Source organism: Phasianus colchicus, chromosome 4, assembly GCF_987193195.1.
Source record: "Phasianus colchicus chromosome 4, bPhaCol1.hap1.1, whole genome shotgun sequence".
NCBI classification, from domain to species: Eukaryota; Metazoa; Chordata; class Aves; order Galliformes; family Phasianidae; genus Phasianus; species Phasianus colchicus.
In genome coordinates this window covers 12,465,895-12,491,470 of record NC_143439.1, presented here as the reverse complement: position 1 = coordinate 12,491,470, position 25,576 = coordinate 12,465,895, and the positions used below count along the sequence as shown (strand labels likewise).

At 34.2% G+C, this 25,576-nt stretch overlaps 2 long non-coding RNA genes across 4 annotated transcripts in view; both read right to left on the bottom strand.

Annotated features, from left to right (window-relative positions):
- Positions 1-3,835: 3,835 nt before the first annotated feature.
- LOC116226164 (uncharacterized) lies at positions 3,836-17,277 on the bottom strand. 3 transcript variants are annotated; one of them, XR_016466331.1, is made up of 5 exons: positions 14,217-14,261; positions 7,294-7,353; positions 5,393-5,500; positions 4,430-4,537; positions 3,836-4,338 (listed from the first exon to the last, which is right to left on the bottom strand). It is a non-coding gene; the product is annotated as an uncharacterized LOC116226164 (long non-coding RNA). The 3 variants fall into 3 exon arrangements; XR_016466332.1 differs by lacking the exons at positions 7,294-7,353; positions 14,217-14,261 and adding an exon at positions 17,139-17,277; XR_004166263.2 differs by lacking the exon at positions 7,294-7,353 and having other exon boundaries at positions 14,217-14,266.
- A 5,803-nt stretch (positions 17,278-23,080) lies between these two features.
- LOC149918057 (uncharacterized) overlaps positions 23,081-25,576 on the bottom strand; it is a 134,386-nt gene continuing 131,890 nt past the window's right edge. The window contains exons 4-5 of the long non-coding RNA XR_016466330.1: positions 23,378-23,528; positions 23,081-23,183 (exon numbers count right to left, since the gene is read on the bottom strand). This is a non-coding gene — a long non-coding RNA (uncharacterized LOC149918057). The remainder of the gene's footprint in view (positions 23,184-23,377; positions 23,529-25,576) is intronic.

The window sequence follows — 25,576 nt, the reverse complement described above, 5'->3', positions numbered from 1 at the left end:
TTAAGCCAATAGACTGGAGACTTTGTCCGAATATAAGGGAAAAGGTTATTACAGTAATTGTAGTCAAGTACTGGAACAAGTTGCCCAGAAACGTACTATAAAACCCATCCTTGCAGACAGTCAAGATCAAGCTGGACCAGGTACTGAACAACATGTTTGAGCTGTAGATGTACCTGTTCTTTGCAGGAAATTTGGACTAGACGACAGTTAAAGATTCCTTCTGATTAGAGCGATTCTATGATATTATTATTTGCCATAGTAGCTATAATTTTGAGTCTGAGATCACAAAATCAGCTGAAGCAGGAGTAATTCATCCAAGTGAAGGATTGCTTAGTTACCGAATCATTTTCCTCTATTTCCCAAATGTTCCATGCAGCCAAGGCTGAAGCAACATCTTTTGTTACCACTTCTGTTTATGCAAGCTTTCTTCACCAAAGCACACACTGGTCTGGGTTTACTACAAAAACATGTCCCAGAGTATGATAGAAGATTTGTCCGAATGCTCTCTGTTATTGCAGAGGAAATCTGTAGGCCAATTTTCTATGTCAAGAAATGCTCACAAACATTTCCATTTGAACAACAGCACCTATCCCCCCACGCTGCAAGGCACTAAGGGCCATGAACTGCCTATTCTTCTACCTGTGCCACCTGCAGCTCTTGAGCCAGCCAGAATTCACAGCTGAAACAATATCCTTTCTAGGCAAGGGTTAAAAAGCATCTCACCTGCAATTAATACACTTTCCTGATCAAGGAAATGCAAACCTTTGCTCCCTCTTTCCACCTGCTTTATGAACCAATCCCTTATTATGATATATACATGCAGGAATAGGATGACATAAATTGGACATTCCTGCTGTGCCAAGCAAGTGACCATACTAGTAGGACAGGTGGTTACCTTCATTTTATTTCTGTGAAAAGATTAGGAACAGTTCAAATTTTCAGAGAATGGAATAACAGTTCTGCTCCTAGCTGTAAATTAGTCTGCTTGTACATTGCTGCAGTAAAGTAGCTGAATGTACCACCTGGCCTGGTGTCTACAGCCCAGCACCGAGTTGTGAGGTGTAATAGTTATGTACCTCTCCAGAAGAAAATAGACAACAAATTCCAGAGATTTGCTATATTATTTAGGTAATTAAAGTTTAGTTATAAGTTGCCTGCCTTGGAAGACCTATCAGTGTCTTTTGTTGTTCAGTTGTGTTATTATAAAACATACTTGGAAATTGTTTTTACATAATAAATAGTAGTAAGAATAGAAACACATACCATGCTGCACATAAATACCCAGAGCACAATTGTTAGCATATGAAGGAAATAAAAGACATGCTACATAGAAAAATAAAAATAAATGAGAATATGCAAAATAGTATTTATCAATTTCAAATTTCTACCTTTGCTGTTTTATAGCTAAATCCCAGGGACACAATAACTGATGTATTCACAACCACTCAGAAAACTCATCTTTGTTTCTCCTGAAATTACAGTTGAGTCTCAAATTAATTTATTTTTTATCATTTTTACTACTTTTTAAAGTCTATATTAATTCATTGTTTAATCCTACTACAGTTCATTTTCTGATTCTAAATCTGAAAAAAAAAAAGAGTTCTAGTAGCTGGAGAAAATCAGGAAAACAAATATCGGGCAGTGAATTTCCTAATATTCACATCAGTTGAAGAGAAATAAAACATTTTTTGTAGTAGCATTAATAATTGGTTCCTTTGAAGATAATAGCTGAAGGGGGATTCTCCCCTCCTCCCCTTCTCCTCATAGCCCCTTCTTCTCTTCCATTTTCATCTGCTGAAATGAAAACACATGCTTTTATCTAGATCCAAACTGAATCCCAGCTGCTGGGAAACTCGGAACAGTTCCAAATTTTGCCCTAATTAAACTTGTTCAACCTAGAGAAGCATCCCGATGGAAAACAGTTGTGGCTTTCCTCAAGGTTAACATTCTTTTAACCTCTTTCAGAGCCAGTTATCTTGTTCTACTGGCCTCCACATTTTCAGCAAGGTCTTACTAGCACTGATGGATTACTCCAGCAAAATCTCTTCTAGTTAAAAGGTTTTGAAAGACACCCAAGGGGAGAAATAGCATTAAAGCAGAGATTTATCTATTTATTGCCAGGCAAGGACTTCCTAAGAAAGTATATCAAAGGTAGTTCACACATTCTTACAGATGACATAGGACAATTTTTTTCCATGGCACTTGAATCAAGACAAACATTAGTTTGAAAATCATATTAGATAATTTATAGGTGATTGTCACTCAGGTTGCACAGATTCACAGAATGGCCAGGGTTGGAAGGGACCTCAAGGATCATTAATCTCCAACCCCCCTGCCACATGCAGGGCCACCAACCTCCTCATTTAATGCACAGAATCACAGGGGTTTAAATGTATGTATGCGCCTGTAGGTACAACTATCCTAGGCAGAGCCTGTCTTTAGACTCTACTCAAGAAAAGTCTTAAATATACCTGTGGAAAGAACACTGCATTCTAATGCAAAACAATACTACTGTAGAACGAAAAACAAAAATCAAAATAAACTCCCTGTAGCTGTTAAGCAAGACATTAATTGTTATATAATTTATGTTTCTTAGTCTTAATGAAAATGGTGATGACTTGACAGTCTGAAATTCAGTATACGCACCTAAACAGAGAACTTTTATAACTGTATCATTATCCAGACTTTGCAACAAAATATAACAATTCCTAAATTTCAATTGATCAACAAAGCATTTATCAGTAAGACTTCAGTATGCAAGTCAAACTCCACATGAAATCACAAAATGTTTCCACTCATTTAAGTAAGAGATGAAATGGATCCTTTATTATGACTTTATCCTGTTATAGGTCTGTGAGCCCAGATTGTACTGAAATAATCCATAATACCACCAAAGAATAACTATAATTCACTTATTTTCTGTAATTCTTAAAGGTAATGTTCTTGAATGAAAACATAAACATGAAATACTTCTCCCCTCAGAGTTAATAAGAACTCTCTCTTGAAACTGGCCTGGAAGAACTCCAGACAGAAATCAAAAAGATAGGTCTCCCACAGCTTACAAAGATCGTAAAAATAGCATGCTGCCTGTAGCCAGTGTCATACAACTGCTTTCAGTTCAATGAGCAGGTCAGTGGATGATGTAGGGACAGAGTCTGGTTTCTATAACAATGCAGCTTATCAGCTCTGTCTCTTCCAGCTTCTATAGATAGGGCTGCTAAGCCTCAGAAAAAACACATAAACTATTTCAAACCAACACTATTTTCATCCAGATTTAGACCTAAGTTTTCAAGTGTTCTATATACACATTTATTAAAACAAAAGAAAAAAGTTTTCTCCTTAAGAAGGGTGGTGATTTCAAAATGTAGTAAAAAGCCTTCCTCTAAACAGCACATTCATTTTAACCCTTTTTTGATGTTTACATAACAACCAACTAAAGAAACAAATATAAAACCAGGATCAGTTTCACAGACCTGTACAGATTGTCTTACTAGCCCCACTGATAATTTGAAGGAAGTTTTAGATACCTAGTGCACAGTGGCCAAAGTATTGTGTGAATCAGAAAGAACTAAGAGCCCACTATAATAACTCCAAGCTGTCATAAATATCAATTCCTTATTCACTTCAGGGGCTTGCAAATGTCACAACAATCTCATCAAATTGACAGAAAAACTCTGTTGAGACTATCTATGCATTTCATTGTCATGATGAAATGAAACAGCACTTGTGACGGTCTACAGAGACCTGCTCTTACCTTATATGAAAACTGCACCAAAATACTGGAATAGACTTTTATGACAACTATTTATTTTAGCATCAAAACTAGTTTAAAATAGTAGAAAAGTGTGGAAACCCACAAAACCAAAAACAACTCCACAGCTATTTGCTATAATTAAGATAAATTCTAACCATTTTTAGCTCTTTGATTTGTCAAGATCAATTCCCATCTTATTAGCGATAGTAAATATTTGCTGTTCAGTATAAATAGAAAATTTGTCTGTAATGAACTAATAGTACTCATTTTTACACTGCCTTTTTGCTCAGTTTCAAAACACGAGTCTAGACAAATAAACAATTTCACATTATAATGAAATATTCTGATTTTAATTCTTAAAGTACGTGTCCATGCATGCTTATTTTACAAGATAATTTTGTTCAACATTGATAATTACCAACGTTTCCTACGTAGTTCTGCTAGGTAGGCAGGAATGTTCTGATTCTCACACTTGCAGTAGCATTTTCACAAACACATCCTTCAGTATTTGCAGTTCCACCATCAGCAGCGGAAGAAAAACAGATTCATCCATATTTGGGATTCCACATCTTTTCTCTTTCCTGCTGAAATATATATCATAGGATATGTCATGTGAATTAATAAAACAAGAGGTTGTTCTACAGCAATCAGATTTTGAACGGCTTTACTCCTTACCTGTTTATGTGTACACCTATCAGAGAGACTGCCGCAGTTGACATGAATAGTCTCAGGAGAGATTGGGTGATATTTCACATGAAGCAGCTCCAGAGATCTTGCAAGGAACTACAATAAAATGATTTATTTTCTTTTGCTTTATGTTAGTCCTTATTATGACAAACTAATGAAATATTATATTATAATGAAATAAATGAAACACTATCTTGTCAACTTCCATCTTAGTTTAAAAAAAAAAAAAAAAGGAGGATTTTTTTTTGTTAGAAACTTGTACGTCAGATACTATGCACAATAATTGTATTTTCCAATGGGTTGGCTTTTTGGAGGGGAAAAAAATAAAGAAATAAAATAATAAGAATTTTTAAATAGTTTAAAAATTAAACCCTAAAGCAGATGCAGTTCTCAAATATACTTGTTATAAAGTGAAAAGGAACTGCAGACAGAATATTCATTTGAAATTCAATCACATACTGCAGGTTCTCTTGTTCTCATCAGTTTCTTCTATGAATTCATATCCACAAGTAGTAAAGCAGTTTACCTCTTAATAATAAGAATGAGCTGTAAAGGCACACATTGCATTTTCTAACAGTTTTTTAAATTCATTAAAAAATGTAAATTCTAGCTCTGCAAGAAAAAGATACATGGAAATCAGGTCGGTTTTTGCAATGAAATCTATGCCAGATACATAATGCAGCTGAAAGTTATTTAGGATGATTTAAGATTCAGGATTTTTCCCTTTGGTATGTTTTTAAGAGAGGTTTCCCAGGAACGTTTCCCAAAAATGATGAAATAATTTGTAGTATGGTATCATAGGATGTTTCAAGAGAATATCGTATGATGACATGATGGAAAAAAACATAAATACCTGAAAGAAGGAATGTCAACATCACTCAACAAAAACAAATTTTTCAAGCAAATTTCTTGGAAATAATACATATATCAATCTGTATGAAGAAAACTTACCTATAGAAATGTCAAGTTCTCTAGAAATCTAGAAGTAAAAATCCTGGTGGCATTTTCTTCAGGCCAGTGAAGCTCTCCTGAAATCTGATGCAGCAGAATTGCTCAGATCTGAGAAAAAAAGATCTACATAAAAATGTGGAAAGTAAGGAAAATTTGACATTAATTCTCACTAGAAAATTATGATAAAATAAATAAATAAATTATTTATCCACTATCTTCATTAAAAGCAAGTCAACAGGGCTCCCACAACTGTTCCATGAAGTTGTCAGATGTAAGAAAGAAGTTATGGCCTTTCCAGAATCTGGTACTGCAGTTCCAGGAAGAATTAAGTAGTTACTGAATTCTCTTTCATCTTGTCTGTCTTCATCTGTGCCCAGAACAAAAGGATTACTCAAAACACCAAGCGTAAACAGTTTTCCCTTTATTTGTTCATAGCAACTTCACCTGAAAAGACCATGGGAAGCGTGAAACTGTAAACAAAGAAGAAATATACTTTAGAAAACTACTATGAGATCATTAAACACTCATCATTTTCCAACTGCTGAACATTTTGAACACTGCCTGGACCATAGCTCTCAGAACAGCAGAACAAGTATGTCTATTAGGAAGCGTTCTGGATTTCAACTGGCATCAATTCAAAAAAAAAGTTTTTAAGCATGGACTATAGGTTAAGTACCTTTACAACCCTAATGAGCAGTTAACAGCTTGATCCCAGGTGTAGTTGCAGGATCATAAATTTCTGTTTTGTGTTTTTTGACTAAAACAATGATGTCTACGTCCTTAATAAGCAAGCAGTGTTCTGCATGTTTTTGCTGCTGCTTTGGCTTTGTTTATTGTATGTACATATAAATATAATTTGGCAATTCAGCCCAATTTTTCATAGCTGTAAAATAAATATTCTGAAGAGTCTACCAATGCGAAAGTAAGGTACTGGGAGTTACTTGAATCCAAATAAGAATTATTATTACCAACCAAATTTCATAATATTTTTATAATTGTTGTCTAGTTCCTAGGTTTTAACCCTATAAACTACAGGGGTTAATGAGTGGATTAACAACTGGAGTAACAGAAGACCTGTCAAACATCAGCATTTTATAGGAACACTGACCTTAACGCCAGAAAATTTTCTGGGAATTAGTGCCAGAGAGACACTTCTAATAAAATCAAAGCAAGTCCCAGTCCAATCAACTGTGATTTCTAGAGTTTAACATACATTTTTTGCATATATTTCAGCAATTTATTCTGTTTCCCTTGCATATAAAGTCTTTAGATATTAGCAGAAACAAAAATCTCAATGGCCCAATGCTCATGTGTCTTTCTACAAAGTAATTTAAAGGAACAGAACTTAAAGCCCACTACACTGAAATTAATCTAATTTAATCTCCTTCTCCGGAGATATTCAAGACCTGTCTGGATGCTTTCCTTTGCAATCTACGATAGAGAACCAGCTTTAGCAGAGGGTTGGGCTAGGTGATCCCTAGAGGTCCCTTCCAACTCTCACAATTCTGTGATTCTGTAATGCAAGAGAAAGACTTTTCTTTAAAACTGTTCTTGTGTGTGTGCTTATGTTTACATTTGGCGTGGGGATAAGACTCAGCGATCACAAAGCATTAAAAATATGCACATTTTTCCAAGAAATAAATGTTTCCGTTATGAAAGCAAAAGTGTTCATAGACTTTGTATTTGAAATATTAACAGGTTTATGTACTTATTTTAAAAAACTTTAAAACTTAACATAACATTATGTCTGAAATTTGAGTGGAATTTTTTTCCTCTGGCATTTAGAATGCATGAAATATTCAACAATTGATATATTTACAAGACACCTGTTTATTAAAAAAGGTTAGAATCATAAAATCCTTGTTGGAAGGGACCTCTGAATGCCATCTAGTCCAACTCACCTGCAGTGAATAGGGACATCCTCAGCTAGATCAGTTGCCCACAGCCATATCCAAACTTGCCTTGAAATAGAATAACTTATGAAAATCTAATAACATATAACAGTTTATCAAGATAACAGACTGTAGCAGCAAGAAATTTATTATAGCTCTGACAACCTGCTAATATTGTATCATTATTTTAATCAGAAGATTTGAAAAACAACAAGAACATATACATACAGTTAAATTAATCTTCTTTCTCTCATAAAGCAGATATTTTGTTGTTGTTATTTTCATTCTCATTTTTGAGAAAACAGAAAAAGTGACCTATGCACATAATTCTCATTGAAAATCTCTAAGGATTTTTAATGCAGAAAGTTACCTGACGCTCAAGGAAGAAATTGTTTTGTGAAATTCCTAACAATAGGACACAGTCTGATCCCTTCTGAAAGACCAGATGCTCAGTTCTTACTCTGAACAATATCAATATTCAGTGTTGTTAGTCTCTCAATAAGTCTTATAGCAGTTACACAGATAGCTCAACACTGTGAAACAGTGAGAGAAAGTCTAAGTGCATAAATCCAGAGGTGAGGTAATCCATTTGGCTGTGGAAGATTCCCTGTCTGGACTAACTATAGTCAGGCAGAATAAAGAATTATCATTTGATTCTTCTGCATCATAGTCTGCTAAGACTACGAGGAAAACAATCTAAAGTGAGTCTGTTTCCTTCCTCTGAATAATTTCATCGTGGGAATATTTCATGCTTTCAGAATCCAAAACATTTTTTGGACCTTGCAAATTTGATCTGCTTTGACTTCATCCCCATTATTTATTTTATTTTAACTTCATCAATAGTGACCAGATTTCTCAGCTACAAGTGCACATGAAAATTAATAACATGCACTTAACTTGTATGTTTGCTAGCAAAACAGCAGCATTTTTAATAACCATACTGGAAACAAGAAAGGGGGAAGGAAAATACTATTGGTTTCATAATAAAATGGATTTAAGTTAAACCCATAAGACGACTCATTTCTACTGACAATTTTTTGTATCATTTCAGAGATTAGGGCTGAATGCAAGTTTTTATGCAGGATTATTTGTAAAGCTGACAATCTCACAAAACTAGTCTACTCAGAACTGTTAGCATTAAAAATAAGCACTCCACAAACAAAACCAAGTCAATCCGCTGGCAAAAAAAAAAAGTGGCCTGCAAAATGCAGCAAGAATAAGAGAAAATAGAACACAAAAAGAAAGAAAATAGAAGGAAATTGCTTGTATGGAAAGGGAAACAACCTCTAAAGCCTGCAGAGTTTCCAGCCACACTTTCATATACAGTTTTGCACACCATAAACATAGAGTGGCTTGAGTTAGAAGGGACCTCAAGGATCATCAAGTTCCAACCCCCCTGCCACAGGCAGGCTTGCTAGCCACCAAATCAAGTACTAGATTAGATTGCCCAGGTCCTGTCCAACCTGGCCTTAAACACCTCCAGAGATGGGGCACCCACTACCTCCCTGCTCAGCCTCTTCCAGCACCTCACAACTCTCTGCTGACATCTAATCTAAATCTCCCTTCTTTTAGTTTAAAACCATTCCTCCTTGTCCTATCACTATCTACTGATGTGAAAAGTCAATTTCCCTCATGTTTATAAACTCCCCTTAAATATTGGAAGGCCACAACGAGGTATCCCCACAGCTTTCTCCAGGCTGAACAATTCCAGTTCTTTCAGCCTATCTCCATAGGACAGGTGCTCCAGCTGCTAGATCATCTTCATGGCCCTCCTCTGGACTCTCTCCAAAAGCTGCACACACATATTCTTTAGACTACCTTACATTACATTCCAAAATTAATTCATAGAATTATAAAGGTAGGAAAAGACTTCTAAGATCTAGTCCAACCGTCAACCCATTACCTTCGTGCCCACTACACCATGACCCTCAGTGCCACATCTACCCTTTTTGTGAACACCATCAGGGACAGTGACTTCACCACTTCCCTGAGCAGCATGTTCCAATACCTGACCACTCATTCTGGGAAGAAATTTTTCCTGATATTCAATCTGAACCTCCCATGGTGCAATGTGAGGCCATTACCTCTCTTCCATTAATAGTTATCTGGGTGAAGAGGCCAACTCTCATCTCACCACAACTTCCTTTCAGATAGTTGTAGAGAATGGTAAGATCTCCTCTGAGCCTCTTCTCTTCCAGGCTAAACAATCCCAGTTCCCTCAGCTACTTCCTCATATAACTTGTGCTCCAGACACTTCAGCAGCTTCCTTGCCCTTCTCTGGGCACACTTCAGGGCCTTATACAGAAATAACGCTCTCAGTAAAGCAAAATAAATCAGGAGAGGGTTTTGGTCACCTTTTGGGGTTGATTTTAAACAGTGATGCATTGTATGTTTAATACAATCAGCATGTCTGTCATGAAATGATATCACAAAAAACACTCATTCATTCAAGCATCCACACAGATGGGATTTAGTATCTCATTTCTCAATCATTCATTTTATTAAGGGGGAATTTATTTTACTGATTTATAAAAATATAGAAGTTCACTGGCAAAAAAAATTCCAAGCCAATCTAATTAGATAAAACCCTGCTTCATATTCTATTAACATCAAAGGAAAAAAATCATCTGATGTTTCCATGAATACGAGAGCACTTCAAGAAGAGTTTGATTGTTTTCACCGGCAAGTATCTTCAAGTCAGGCAACACCAAATCATCAACTGTCACATTAAATCAGCAAGTATAAAGATTATTTTTTAGATTATTATTATACTACTATTCTTCAGTTACTAGAACTATGATAGAATATAAGCCAGCTGAAACATATTTTGCCAATTAAGTGTGTAGTTTTGTCTCTATGCTAGCTGTTTTGACAGCAAAAAAAGAGTAATAGCTTTCCTAAGGAGCAAGAAACAAGGGGTTGTTCCATAGCTAATGGTAATTGGAACTTTAGAAAATACCACTTTTTATTTCTACAATGTGATCCTATTTTTAATTTAAGTTATATAACAAATGTACACAGTATGTTTTTTGCTATTGATATTCTTTGTCCTTCAGCGGATGTGGCTCAAATACAGCATTTTTGGAAAATCGCAGTATTTTGGTGTACTACTCATAGTTAACTCCTGAGTTTAGAAAATGAACTTTAGACACTTAGTATTGAAAATAACAATTTATTGACCTTAGTGCAAATGTACCAAGAGAGTAATATAATAGCCCTCCGGCCATTAAACATGCAGGAGGTCAAATTACATGAATGACTGCTCAGACCTTTAAGTAAACAAAATATCTCAAACTCCCTGAAATGATAAGATCTTGCCTGTTATATATTTTCTTTTGAATTTACAAGACTCCAGAGGTATCAAGATGTATCACCTTTCCTGGAATGAGTCTATATGTCACTGGAGGAACTCAAATGAACTTTGGGAACTCTGCAACTTTAGGCTGACCATTTTAAGATAAGAGTCAAGGGAGTCCACTACCTGTTATCTGCAATAAATTGTGAATAGATTTATGGCGCTGGCCTTATGAGAAATAATGGCACACTGGCAAATCAGTGACATGTCTTTGCAAGGTGCTAAGGCTACTGGCCTGAGACCAAAAAAATCACTCCATAAGTTAGAGAGCTTAGAGCTGAAGTTACTTTGTTAGGCAACCAGTTACTTAAAAGCTAGATTTTCCTTAAGATTTCTTGAGTTGATTCAAAGGTATTCAACTCCCATTAAATATAAAAAAAAATCATGCATTTAAAAAGCTGAGCAGTAGAGCTATTACCAAATTCTCTTGAGGATCATAAGTCTTCTTGAAAAGTTTGGATCATTGAAAATGAGGCAGGATTTATTATTTAAAAAAAAAAAAAAAAAAAAAAAAAAAGACGTAACAGCCCCTAAACTGTGTACTGATTTTACAAGCGCACTAGAGAAAGAGGAGAGGTTAGGATGTGAAATGACAAACAAATAAAAATCATAAGAACTTCTTAAAAAAGAACCTGTACATTTAGGTGTTTCTCTGCAAAGAAAGTAGAAACAAACAGAGGAGAAGAAAAGAATGGCTACTTGTGAAGTAACTCCTCTTACTTTCCAGAGTAACAGGACCCTGCAGACACAATGCTCATATATTGTAGATCCATATATCTAACTTCATTTTTCAAACCAATTTCTAATATGGAGATATCTGAAGGCTTTTTTATTTTTATTTTTTCTACATTAACAGTATTAACTTTGATAGGTCAAGTAAATATATGAATAATAAGTAATTATAACTTAAATTAAAAGGAAAAGAAAAAAGAATGCTTTTATAGTCAGTTGTGAGTAAAAATTCAGCAAGACTACTTTGCTACTTGAACCACTCGCAATGAATGTCTAGACAGGAAATAAAAAGCTCCCATAATTTTTCAGGTTTTTTTATGGTCCAGTATGTTCCAATAGTACTGTTCTAGTTGTTTAAAGAAGTAAACCCAGATTACATATGCTGTAATGTTTAATCCCAAATTACGTCTACTTACAAATGAACTGAAGTTAATACATTTAGTGTTTCACATGAGCCAAAGCAGTGTCAAATCAATTTTGTCCCTTCTGATTTCTGCCTTTGACTGCAGAATTATTACAAACTGCCTTGAGGCATACCTTTCCTTTTAATAACACGCAGAAAATACAAACCTTCAAGTGTAGTTACTGTTCAGTACTACATAGTAAAAAAGAAGAAATGCGTAGTTATTAAGATGTCAGACATTAAAACATGTGCAAATCATAAGAAAGCTCATAAATTTTGTGCACCAGCCAAAGTTTACAAATTCGGGATGAGTTCCAAGAGACAGAACGTCTAAATGTCAAGGACCTAACTGACAACCATCTGCAAGCATAAACATGCACAAGAACAACAATAACAAAGGAAATCAAGGATGTCATCTACAACAAAGCACAATTCCAAGCATATCTCACAGCAGAGGCTCTGAATAGAAAAGGAAATTAACTGTGGACATGGTACCAAAAAGTAGTTCATTTGCCTGATAAGATTAAACAATTAAAACAGCTTAACTCTTCTAAAAAGGAACATTCGGCAAAGCTATTTGGACTGTATACCAATTAACAATAACATAAGGAATTTCTTACCTAAAGCAGAATTTTTGAGCAGTACAGACATAAACATCCATACATTGCCACATATAATGTGTGAAGGAATTAGCGTTTAAGCAATCCTTTAAGTCAGCCTGAATAGTTTTGAATGAATTATCACTATTCAAAAATAAATAAAACTGACAGAGTCTGACTCAAGGGCAGCGATGGAAAGAATATTTGTCATAAGGGAAATGAAACATGCAATAATGAGTTTATGGGCTAAAAATACACATGAAAACTAACCCAGTTGTTTACATTATCCCCAAAGATAATAATTATACATGTACCTTATTGATCTCCCGTAACATACTTCTTTATACTAAATTTCATCTATCTGAACCAACATACACCATTTATTATTTTCAGTAGATATATAAAATTCATTATTTTATGGAGGCAGCTACTTATTCAAACCTTATTCATATGCTTATAATCAGAATAATGAATATTCAAGTATTTTTTAGCTTTCTCCACTTCTTCTGTATTTTCGGCCACTACCAGTGCATTGTGCAGTACCCACAAATACCTGTACTCTTATGTACATCAGAAAGATTTATGACTGTAGGGGGCCACCTAATAAATAAATAAGAACAACTAATTTCCGCAATTTGCCCTGATGTATTCACTTATTTTAATGAATGACTTGTAGAGTAGACTCTTCCTGTTAAAAATGTTGCATCTCAGAGAACACTACAGATAAATGCTGGCCTAATGACAGAGCTGGACAGGAAGAAAGAAAAATGTATGAAATACAGTGATGATAAGAAAACCAACACTTTCGGCTCACCTGGTTATTGATTATTGGTGCTTATTATCAGTAAGTTACGTAGGAGAGAAAACTTTCATTCAATTTCTACTATTTTATTACCTAAAAAATGTTGTAATTATAATTGGGCAGAAAAGATCTGGATGTGACAGTTGACGTAAAACTGAGCTCTTTCCCAGTATCTGAGTAAGAAGCAAGGAAAAAAAGGGTGCAGTTCAAATACTGCACAAGTCTTCATTATTTTGATGATAAACTTGATCAATAAGAGAAATTTTTCCTGCATACATTGTGAGATTGTCCCTTCCAGCCCTGGCTGTTCTGTCATTCTGTGAGATTTTCCCAAACATCACTATGAACTGAATAGCAAACTTCATTTTTTCTTTTAAAGCATCACAAAAATTCTTTTTTTCTCAGTTTTTCAATGGTTAATAAACTGCACTGTAAAGTGATTATGATTTTTTTTTGAAATTTTTTCAAGTATAATAATTGTGCGTTTATAACCATATGGAAGAAAAAAAAGCACATGTGGTTAGACTTCCACTCTTAATGAAGTTGTCAGCCTGTCTTGCAAAGGTCACATCACCAATAAGAAACACCAGACAGCAGAGAAAGTCATTGCACATATCAGCCATCTCGTCAAAATAATGATAAAAACACAATACGTCTATCTTGTTATAAAGATTACTCGTTGTTAGTACTACTGAATGTTTTTAAGTTCAGCTGGTCGCCATCCTGTTTTCTTTCTTACTACATTTTCATAGATACAACTGAGAAAAAGCAAGCCTTTATCTCCATTAAATATTTTTCTGCATCTTAGCAGAGAGATCAGATGTTACGCACAAATTGCCTTTAAAACATAAAAATAACTGCATAGAGTAAATTCAAAGCCAGTACAACTATGTTAGTCTAAAGAAGAAGGCACCACAGCATTAAAGACTACTAAAGCTGTTCCAATACTCAGAAAAACTGTCAAAATAGAATATTCTCTTGTTACAGCTGGAAAGATTATTGTGGTGAAAATGGGAAAACAAACAGGAAAGAAATGCTCACCTGTAACCAAAGATCTAGGTTCACAGGAAAGACTCCACAGAGGAGAAATCTCCAGAAAGAGACCCTTCCCCAGTGGCAGACATCTCTTAAATGGGGTCTAAGAGAGATGCAGCCAGGCTCCATCCCTTCTGGTCACACAGCTGAACTGCATTCACCTGTGCTCCCAGGGCTGGGCCAGTCTTTGCCTAAGGTGATCAATCAGTGGTTCAGGCTGTGACTCAACAGTTTCCACACACCTCTGTAAATGTGTTTTACTAAATCACATTCAAGATAACAAGTTTAACGATTTTACCGTACATTTCTTTTATTTGTAGAGGGTCCATCTTTTTCAGTTTCTAAAACTAAGAATCCTGCAGACAAGAGTAGTGGAAGCTAGAACCAAATCAAAATCTATCCAAGAGCCATATTATCTTGTTATAATAATAATAAAAAATAAATAAAATGCAGACTTCTTTTTTATTTTAATCTAGAAAGGATTTTCATGTGTTCCAGTGACAGCCCATGGCATCTACTGGCAAAAAAAAGTATATTTTCCAATTCCCACGTTACATCTCTTTTTTTTCTGAATATATATTCATGAAAATCCCACAAACATATTGTGCAGTTTGATATTCAAAGAGATGATGTTCTGCATGAATTATAAGGAGGAATAAGAAAAAAAAGCTGTCTAAATACAACTGAACGCAATGCAGAGTTAAAAAAAATTAAAATCTTACACTTTACCTGTAGATAATGAAGGCCACTGAAAGTTGGATTACATCTAATTCTGTAACATTCTGTTACCCTTGGAACTGTCATTTTAAGGTGAAAGCTTATACAAGAAAACACAATGAAAATGATTTGTCAGTTTAGTAAAGCAATCCCACTGATTTTCTTCTGTGTCTACAACACAAAAGTCTTACTCCTTATGTATCTCTGTCAGCAGTGAAAAACTTGTGAAAATACAGGTTGCAAAAACTTGACAGAACAGTCCACTCTTCTAATTTAGGTACAACCTGGTCCGCACTTTCCTATCCTTTCTACTGTTTCATCCTTAAATAGGATTAATACAATAGTATTAATTCACAAAGAAAGGCTGAAGAAGTAAATACAATTGAAGGGAGATAATGGCAATCTTCAGTTAGAAAGGATGGAAGTCATATTACTCAGAGTAAATGAGCAGAAGAGAAAGAAGTAAAAATAATGAAGTGCGAATTTAGGCTGTATTTCAAAAGCATCTTTTCCCAAACTAAGACATATTGAAATATTTAATATCAACTCAGTTTGGTAATTGAGTGTTGCTTTATTTGTCTGTGAGATAAGAGCATAAATAACTTAAATGAAGTGTTTCTGAATTATTATTATTAATACAAAGTTCAAGGTTACTTGAAACTTTCACACACCTCTCCATACATACATGGATATGCATACACATAAAAGAGACAGTTAAGTAAACTCCAAATGGATAACTGTAATTGTGATTTTAATTACAGAAGACTCAGTGCTTCCATCAGCTTCTAAAGGCTTTAGTTTCCAGAAATCATAAGAGTCACCCAGACGGAGAACTGTCAAAGGGCCATACAGTCCAAGTTATATCACTTGTTTTCTCTAATATGTATTTTCCCATAAAATACTAAATTATACAAAGATAAATACCATTAGGAAGCTACTTCATGTTCTCTATATTTCGTGTCTGCTTTCCTTTCCACCCTCTCTCCAATACTGGATTGAAATTCCTTCTTCTGCTTCTCCTTAACTTTCAGCTGTTATCAAAATTTTATTATCCTTCACTGATCCAGAAAATGAAGTTTGCATTAAATGAACTCTCATTTGCCCCAGCATTTCTTTGCTGAGGAGTTTCAATATGCAAAAGCAATTAATAAGAAGACATTTCTACATAACTTGCATGAATATTGACTTGTCCTGACATCTCAACATTCCCCCCCCCCGGTGCGTGATCTTTAAACAAAAAAAAAAAATTAATTTACAGTTTCCACAGACTTATTTCTTCCCTTAAAAAAAAAAAAAAAAAAAAAAAAAAAATCCTTTATTCAGTTCTAAGCAATACAGTAATTTGATAGTATCTGATTTGTGACTATGTGACTTGGCTGATAGCCTAAATTTGTATTTCCAAGTCGTTATATCCCCAGAAAAAATGTAAATGAAAAGCTCTATACTTTGAACATTCACTTGAAAATGTGAAAAGCTGACTCTTGTGGGCGAAATATGTCAGACTCAGTGCAAGAAGAATAAGTAAAATAACAATGAATATCCTCACAAAAGCAACTGTTTACAATACCCAGTGAGAATTAGACAGTGTTCATTTGTCTTTTCTAACAACTCATTTTCCTTAATAGGACCAATATTTCTATCATTGGCATCCTAAACCATCCAGTCTGAAGTATTTAGAGATGTTCACTTTGCTGAAAAAGAAAATGAGCCTTATTTGCTCACAGAACAAGTCAACAAAACAGAAAAACAATTCTATAAGGAGTTACAAACTCCTTGTAAGACTGTAAGCTTACATGTGAATGCTATCATAGACACTATCATGCAAAGGAATGAGAGAAGAAGTTAATCTTTTTTTTTTTTTCTTTTTTCCAATAATAGCTAATGACAGTGCTTCAGAGAAGAGGGAAAAACACTTCAGAGATGTTAAGAGATATAAAAACATAAATGGAATAAAATAGGCAAAAAAAAAAAAAAATGAATATCTTTTATAATAATGACACAGTATGAGGGCTGCTCTGAAAGTAATGCCTCACACTTATTAAGCTGACAGCATGGCAGTAGAGGATGAACCTTCCAGCCAGTATTCCATTACATTTTGTTGCTCTGCAATAGATGGCAGCAGACACTCTGACAAAATGGTGCCTGACATGGAAGCAATATAAAACAAAGATGTGATATTGAATTCCTCCATGCATAGAAAATGACACTCACCAACATCACTGATGCTTCCTGAATGTTTATGGTCTAGATACGGAAGTGACTACAGAGAGGTTGTAGGTGATGCATTTCAGCAGTGGCAACAGCAAGGTGGAAGACTTCTTGCAAAGGAGATATTTTGTTTCTTAAAACTTTAAGTATTCAACTCTACACCTGCAGATGAAATGAAACAGTTACCACAGCTTAAAATGTTGATTAAGCCAATGTGATAGAATCTAAAATTGTTTCAGCGTGTAAAAAGATCAGAGAAAGAAAGCTAAGACAGGCCTGGTAAATTGCCTTCCTCAAAGGTGTAATGTAACATAACAGTATGATATGTGGTGAGGTAGTCGGGGATGTCATCCTGAACAAAAAAGAAATTTGATACTGCCTTGAATTAAGCTTCACTTGACCCAGTATAATTTAGGATTTATTTTGTATCTGTCATGCATTAAAAGACTAGCATCGTAAACAGATCAATTCAAAGATTAAAAATAAATATTGGTATGTGTGTGGTATGCTGCCAATTACAAAGCTTGAAAAGATGCAGGTATTGAAGTCATAAGAAGCTTGTATTATGAGCAAATGTACAAGTCCTTTGAAATTATCATGCAATAATGCTCTAGAAGAAATTAAATAAGACCAGAGAGAAATTAAGATGTTTATTTCTCATTAATCTGACAGAGAAGTAAGGTTATATATTACACTTAAAAGTGTTTTACAACTTTTAGGACTCCACAGACTTTTCAAGTAAGGATTATAATATTGTAAGAAATGTGGGAGAATGCCACAATAAGAATGAATACTTTGGGCTAGAGGCCATGCTTATGTAAACAGATGCAGACGTTCACAATGGCTCTAGTTTTGGTCAGATATAATTAGGTTAGTCTAGAACTGATGGAAACTATACTTAATCATGGCTTTAGCGTAAAGCCTCCCTCAAGCAAGAATTGACTTAGGAAGTAATGGCTCTGTGCTGTCAGTCACTAAAAAGAGTTCAATCAATATTTAATTACATAATGTAATTAGATTCAGATGAAACTTCATTCAGTATGTATCCTATGTACTAATATTTCATAATTAAAACACAAGTTACCAGCATTTATTCTTCTGAATACACAAACTTTGCTGAACCAACTGGACCTCTTAAGAGTCTATAGCAGGAAATACAACATCAAATTATGATGACCACATAAGTAAATGATTAAAAAAAAAAAAAAAAAAAGGAAAGACTATGCTGGGATGTAATAAAGAACGGTCCCAAAGTAATGCCTCCTATTTATTTCCATAGAAACTACAACAGATACAAAGAAAACTAATACTATTTGAGAGAGCAAATTGTCATCTAGAAAAGCTTTTTCAACGTAGTTGTTATCATTAGCTATGCAGTTTTGCAGCAATGAACAAGAGCTTGATGCAGCGCTCGTAAAAATCTGCACCCATGGAGGTAATTCACTGCTACTGTCATGACTGCTGAAACATACACCTGCCACCTCACTGTGCTCATATCCACTCACATCCACATCTCCATAAATATTCAGTAATTGTCAGTGAATGTCAGTGGGTGCAAGGTTTTCCACATGGAAGAATTCAATGACACACCTTTGCTTCAGAGGCAGCTCCATATTACATGCCAATTGGTCAGACTTCCCCTCTGCTACTATCTGTTGCATGGCAACAAAATGTAATGGAATAATGGTGGGGAAGTTCTATTTCTACTGTCATACCACCAACATCTGCTTTTGATGTTGTGGGCCAACATAACAAAATAGGAGGCATTTCTTCTGGAGCAGCCCTCGTACATTCAGAAGTTTAATGAAGTATCTCATGAATAAGACAGGAATTTTTAAAAGGCTGTGAAAATGAGATAAAAATAACACAATTTCCAACTTTATTTCCAACATCTCACATTGAGAAGTACCCTCTAAGTTCTGACTTATTTAGGCCAGTTCATATAAATATCATATAGGACCCACATTAGTTCAAAACTAGAATCATACAATTTGTTGTTTCTAAGATCTTAACACTGATCATCAATTAAAGTGCTTAATGTAAACTTCATTAAAGAACAATTCCAAGAGGCATCATAACAGTAATAAATTGCTCTTAAAAAAAAAATAAATAAATAAATAAAAATCACCAAGAAGTAGGTACAAACATTGACAATTCAAGTTTTGTATCTGCTTGAAAACAAGCTGTCATGGTTCTATGTTTTTTTGGTTTTTGGTTGCAGAACAAAAAAGCTAAAAGGACAATTATATTAAATATTCAGGAAATGCACAGGACTTCCCCTGAAAAGTAACTAGTTTGACTATTAGGGCAGTATAAACCTTCCAAGGGAGACTTAAATCAAGAGTAGATACACTAATAAAAGTAAATAGTATCTATTGCACTCCATTTATCCACAGAATAACTCATATCACCAGAAGTCATTTGTGTTGGTGAAGCACTGCTTGCACTTGCTAAATTCATGCTGGGAATTTCTAGTGAGAGCTGTTTGAGATTTATGATGCAAAAACAGAATGGAGGAAGCTAGATTCTTTCTGTGGCTCTTTGTTATGTCCATATGATAATGGTTTCATATCTTACTTCATTGTCACCATTAGAATAGTACAGATCATCAGGTTAGGCTTGTCTTCCAAAATGCTTCTAAAATTTTTCAAAGTATTATAACAAACTCTGAAATCATAGATTAAATAGCTGTTGGGCAAAAGATTGTTAGATTCAGACAAACAAAACAGAGAAAACAAAGATTCACAAAGGTGTCAGAAGCTGCCTCATAACCAATTTGAAAAGGTGCATTAGACTTGAATTTATTACAACGAAATTAGGCAAGCCTCTTCATGTCAGGACTTCCACTCCCTACACATTTCAACTAAGTGTTTATATACTACCATTCATATAATAATGAGAATTTTCATGCAAATAGGTTATCTCATACTAGGAGAATAGAGTTTATCATTTATCTTCTGACAGCATCTAAGCTTTATATTTTATTAAGTGAAATGTATTTGCTTTATGAAAAACAAATTCACGTGTCTGCAGAAGGTTTTACATAACAACTTTTTTTTTTTTTTTTTAAATGGCCATAAGTCACTTAAATAAGATGAATATGTTTAATGAACTAGACTCATTTTCTGGTACAATGTCCGCTTAGCAGTGTTTTTGTTTTAGTATCTTTAGCAGCTGAAACATAGAGCCAATTAAAGAGTCAAAAAAGAATAGAAAAGAATAAAAGCCTACTCACAGGCTTACTAGAAATAAAATAAAAATCTACAATAGCTAAGAGAATTTTCTTAATGGCCCAGTTGCCTCACGTATTTATTCTCACTTCTCAGGGATATTCCATACTTCACTAATTTGGTTATCAATGCAATAATCTTTTGAATTTCCTTTAACTGAAAAAATGATCAAGTCTAACAAAAAGCTTCAAGTATTCTAGAAAATAACATTATGAAACTAATACATTATTCTAGTATCTTTGACATGAATATAGTAACTTTCAATCCATATTTAATATTCTAACACTGCCTTATTGTGAGGAAAAAAATTAACATTTAAAGCAATCACCTCTGACTCCTCTCTGAACTGTCTTTTTATTTGTCTTTACTTACATATATATCAATTCATAATAATAATTTCTCAGCATTTTTATTAATGAATATTTAATTCAGTCAATTAGTCTAAAGGCCATTTTCTTTTGGAATGATTTACTTCTATTTTTATTGCCTTATAATAATAATTAAGAAATGCCCATATTAGTGCAATGACTATGAAGTACTATAATAATAATGTGAAGCTGAGAAAGTATTCTGTATATTAACATCTTGTTTTAAAGGGACAAAACCATCTAACAAACAGAAGATAAACTCTTATAAATTTTTCAATAATTTACATGATAGAAATGTAAAAGCTTTTATAATTATTGAAAATTAAATTGATTGACACAAATGATACCTTAGCACATTCTCTTTCAAGTAAATTCTAGCCTGACAGTCCTAGGAAACTTCTCATCAGCAAGATGTTCTGTCTCATTCTAACTGACATACTAGAGAAACAAATTAATTACAATCTTATGAATGAGATTTATAACTCATCTTTTACACTAGAGAGTATGCCTGGCACAAGAGACTTCACGTGCTATCTCAATGTGGCACATGTTGATTTAGTTCTCTTTAGTAAAGCATTTGATGTTCTCCTCCAAGACCTTCTGAGTAAAACTTCCTCACTCCAGATTTGAAAACACAATCTGAAATCTGCACATGAAATTCAGCATATAGTATTAATTACAGTGCATTTACCCTAGTGAAGTGAAAATTCTGTACTTTTAAGACCAAAACCAAAACCAAGATAAGCAGAAAATCTTTGGATTGCTTTTGGTGACTAAAGAAAATTTTGATTAGCTTTGAGAAAATAATTTATTAAAATGGGATGTGCTTCATAAGAAACAGAATAAATAAGAAAAAACTATAACACTCAAAAACAGAGAACAGATTTCTTTCAACCCAAAATATTTTATCACATACCCATGCTTTTATAAACAGTGTCAGCAAAACCAACTTTGCCAGCAATATGATTTTCTTAGAAGTATGTATTTCTGAATTTTTGTTTTAAATTTACATGCACTTTAACCCTCCATATACACACCAAGCAGTACAGAGAGCCTAACCATTATCATCTTAAAAAGGCAATTCAAACATCCACTGACCTTAGTAGAGAGTCTGGCTGCAGTTCTCACACATCATGACCTTAGACATAGCTATGGTAACTGTGGATGGCACATTAAGTGTTCAAAGAAACGACGTGTTTAGAATGTTAATCTTTAAATAAGAAGAGAACTAAGATATAAAAACATATCTATTAATAACAACACCTCTCTGAAAAGTACCCACCACATCCTAATTAACTTAGATGATTTATTGACCTATTTTTATAAATGAATGAACTCCGTGAACAAGCAAAGGCTGAGCTGAAGGACACATAGGAAGCACTCCAGAAATTGGGCCAGTGACTAACAAATTCATCTCCTTACTCCTTCTTTCATTTTTTAAGCAGATTATCTTCTGAATGCACAGCGTTAAGACAAGTTTTGCACTTGTCTTCCACTTCAAACATTTCTGAGCACTTTAATTTGGGAGAAATATCAAGTAAAACAATGCTAAGCAATTACCACGCTCCCAAATTAAGAAATTAGGTATAGAGATGTCCCCTTCACATGAGAACCTTTAGTACAGAAGCGTGCTGTGATTGGATTAGCAATACTGTGGACATATACGGCAAGATAAAAAGGTATATATTGCCTATTACATGTCTTTTATATTACTAAAAGCATTATGTATAAATTATCTATACATATCTTAAAGTCAGATCTTAATCAACAAACATATCAGAGAAGGAGTCCCTTCAAATTTCAAACTAAGAAGCAGAAGATCTATCTTAAATTAATCTGTAAAGCCAACGTAATTTAATTCAAGCTAGAAGGGCAATTCTGAACATCAAAACTGACTTTTTTCACTACTGCATCACAGGATAATTCAGGGTTATTCGGCAATGATTAAGTGACAGAAGTTTTCAGTTAATTAATTGTGTTGTTTTAAAAGGTTCACAAGGGCAGGAGAGATTAATTGATTTATTATTCAACAATGCTGCTATTGCTAATTAAATCTTTTATTAACATCTTATGAGAATTAGAGATACCCAACCGTTCTTTCTTTTATCTCCTATACTCATTGATAAAAGTAGTAGTATAAATTTATATCAAAACTCCTCAGTTTCTAAGAGTTATAAGACCCTAACAGAACCTTTCTGCTCTCTTTTGATTGTATAAAAATATGAAGACTATGAACATCATAGAACCATTACTCTTTCTTTGAAAGGAAAATGTATTTACATTTATGCAGGCATTTCCACTGACTTCACTGAGAGTTCTGAGATTTCTGGCAGGTGAATTCTCTTTTGTACTGATTTCTTCTATTGATATCCTTTTCTGCTCTCTGATAACTGTTATCTTCTGTTTCAGCTCACTAATTTAGTATACTGAATGTGAAAATCCATCTAAAGCTTGAAGAAATAAAAGAAGTAAGGGAAATTATTCCATTTGGATACTATCAATAAGTTTGTATAGATCAATGCTTTTTTGTTTTGATTTGAAAAGTAGTTTTTATTTTACACTATTATAATTTTTATTATTACTATTATTTACAAAAGTTCTAAGTCATTTAATTTGTTAACAATGCAAAAATCATTTTACCTACATTTATTGAAGCTGCCAATCTTCACACAAGAGGGTAGAATGAGAACATTTGGTCTTTTCTGCTTGGGATCCCACGTTGTATTGGGAATAGGGTTAGAGGAAGTTTCTGGCTCACAATGGCTCTGGAGATATCAGTGAGTCTCAAGAAGCACCTTAAAAATAATATCCTGTCTATATTATTCATTATTCAAATCAGAAAATCTTAACTTTTACAAAATAAAATTTAAATTTAAAATAATGTTTTTTGGTTTTTTTTTCAGCTTCTACAGCTGCAGTGACTGTGGAAGCACAAAGGTCGGTATGACCTGTACAGGGGGCCCATGGACTAAGACACTGACTCCCCCTGAAATATCTTCCTCATATCTGCTAGAAAGAACACAAGAAAACCCCTCTGAAAGGAAAAATAAAACAGAAAACTCCCAAACTGAGAAATTATGCAAGCTTTGAACACTTCTTTTGATGTATATAAAAGTCAAAATATTTTGCTTTCTCCTGGTCCTTCTACCATGATTCATAACTTCAAGCAGACTCTTTCCTAAGTGAGATATCAGTACAATTCATTAATGTCATCTATTTGTTGTCCTCTAACTTCAACTTCTTTTAATGTTTCTGGATCAGAGTATTTTAAAAACAGAATTACATGGTCACATTGAATAAGCAGTAAGAATCATAACTAATATGATATATCCTTATTTACCACGTCTCTATTCTCTCCATGCATCTTGGAAAATATGAAATACTTTCATACTTGTAGGAGTATGAAATCTCCTTGTAGGAGACTGAGGTTTTACTTTACAGAGCTGATTTTTGTAATCTTGTTAAAAATAGAGCAAAATGAATATCTTACACAAAAATTTACTGCAGTGTGTTAGCCACCTACCTTATCTCAGGACAAGGGGAAATGGTTTTAAGTTGAGGGAAGGGAGATTTAGGTTGGATGTCAGGGGGAAATTCTTTACAGAGAGAGGGGTGAGGTGCTGGAACAGGATGCCCAGAGAGGTGGCAGATGCCCCATCCCTGGAAGTGTTCAAGGCAAGATTGGATGGGGCCCTGAGCAGCCTGGTCTAGTATTGAATGTGGAGGTTGGTGGCCCTGCATGCAGCAGGGGGGGTTGGAGATTCATGATCCTTGAGTCCCTTCAAACCCTGGCCATTCTGTGATTCTGTGATCTCCTTGAACGCTTTTAACTTTGAAACTGCAAAATCTGACAGAGACCAGGTGCTATAACTCTCTCATATTCTTAAAGTTTATAAATAGATACACTCATAACTTTTTTTTCCTTTATTATGTTGTCATCTGTTTTCTGAAGACCAGGTGTAAATACGTATTTGTGAATGTGCACTGTGCATGCGAAATGTACTTGGACCACTGAACAAGTTAGACCTACCCTTCCCTTTTAAAAGAAGTACCAAAAAAGTCTGTGAGAAATATGTAACTTTAAAAATGTGTAAAACACTGATTTCATTAGCTATATATGTGATTTAGCAAGCAAAATGGACTATTTTTCTTAATAGATTTAGAAAGACTGTTTTGTCAAGCTCAAAATAAGATGTCAGGAGACAGCCAGCTCACTGAAGCATTGTAAGTTCTCAACATAACATTTCTTTTAGAAGGCTGTTTACATATATTCCTTTCCCAATTCAATTCTTGGAAGCACAATTTTAAGTGGAAAATAGTCAGAATTTGTCTGACAAATACCAATGTTCTGGTGACTCAGTTAGGATTCAGAGGAAATCTTTTGTTTTCTTTCTCTCAAATCTTAGAGTCTTACTTTATTCTTGAAGATTGTCTTCAAGTAGTTAATTGGTTTTGTCACTCAACTGTCACAAATTGGATTACTACTTTTTTTTAATTTTAATTCTAAATCTCAGATCCTTCTGACTAAAATGGTGGGAAAAGACAGAGTAACATCTTGGGGTTAGCTGTGGGCACAGAAATACAGTAAAATTAGAGCTCTGAAATGATTTCCAAGGTTTCTTTTAATGTGCGTATCTGAACAATATTAAAGGATCAAAGCTCTGTCTATCATTCTGTTTTTAATATCTTTTTTACCCCATTAAAGATTAAATACTTCATTATTCTCTGAATATATACCAGAGAGCCACAATGAACTTTCTTATTACTTGTATTAATAAAAGATTTCTGAACTACTTGTTGAGCTACTTGATAAAACACATAAATTCCTTCAGAAAGCTAGATG